Below are 1,128 nucleotides of genomic sequence, written 5' to 3'. Positions count from 1 at the left end.
CCCCCCACCCCGCCACCTCCTGCCCTAGGGGTTTCTTGAGGGTTGATTTTCAGTGACTAGGACTAGTTCCAAGATAGGGCTGACTGAGACCCTTCAAAGGCAGACCTTGGTCAGAGTCGCTGCTCTCTGTAGCAGCCTGTAAAAGACAGTTGAAAGACCACTCTTATTCCCTTTTCCCTTTTTTCTACTTTTCCTTTACAAAAAACTCTGGCAAGCATCAAGTCGCATGTGGTGAGTTGCATATTATTGTCTAGGGGGCCTGAGAAGGGAATTCTTAGAAATTAGGATCTCAGAGTCCTGCCCAAATTCTACTTATTTCTCTTTCCTGAGTATAGGCAAGAAATCAGGGAACTGAAAATAACTTTCCCGAACTAAGAGAAGGCAGTGACATCTGGGCAATGGTAAAGAAGTAAAAAGTCACAGAAACAAACATGTGCTTGCCTAGGCAGCTGGAGAGAGTCACTTGTGAGCAACGTTCCTGAGCTCCTGAATAAAAAAATGGGGAAATCAAAAATTTGCTAGGCATGATGATTCTAGAACCAACCCCCAGAAAATGGAGAATCCACAGCATCCTTGGGCATAGTCTTGAGAGTAAAGCCAAATAATCAAGAATTTGGAAATTCAATCAACAAACATTTGTTATTATTGCATGTGCCAGGCACTATGCTGGGCATTGGGATGTGAAGACAGAAGTAAAATGACCTCAGCCCTGAAGGCACTTATGTTCTATCAGGGGGAACAGCATTACATATACAGGTATATGCAAAATATTCACAAAATGAAGGCCAACTGCTGAGGGGCATTAGGAAAGGTGGCCTGTAGAAGATGGTGCTTGAGATGAATTTTGAAGAATTCTAAAAGATGGAGATGAGGAGGGAATGCATGCCAGGCATGAGGAAGGTATACAGCCTGGAAATGTAGAACAATATGTGTTTAATAAGAAGAAGGTCAGTAAGAAAGCTGACCTTTGAGGGAAGTGTGGGTCAGGCTTGAGCAGCTTACTTCTTGGAAAAGAAAAAAAGGATTGCTCACATGACCCACATACTGAAGCCATGACATAGGGGAGCAAGAAATCAGGATCTTGACCATATCTGGAGATTTCCTGGGTAAACTCTGATGGGGGGGGGG

General features: G+C 43.7%; 1 protein-coding gene across 1 annotated transcript in view; it reads right to left on the bottom strand.

Annotated features, from left to right (window-relative positions):
- Positions 1 to 1,128, bottom strand: part of LOC114030668 (fer-1-like protein 6) — a 193,435-nt gene that overhangs the window by 179,929 nt on the left and 12,378 nt on the right. The gene's annotated exons all lie outside the window — the stretch shown is intronic.

This window comes from Vombatus ursinus, unplaced genomic scaffold, assembly GCF_900497805.2.
Source record: "Vombatus ursinus unplaced genomic scaffold, bare-nosed wombat genome assembly UNPS02014973.1, whole genome shotgun sequence".
NCBI lineage: Eukaryota > Metazoa > Chordata > Mammalia > Diprotodontia > Vombatidae > Vombatus > Vombatus ursinus.
This window is presented reverse-complemented; position numbering and strand designations above follow the sequence as displayed.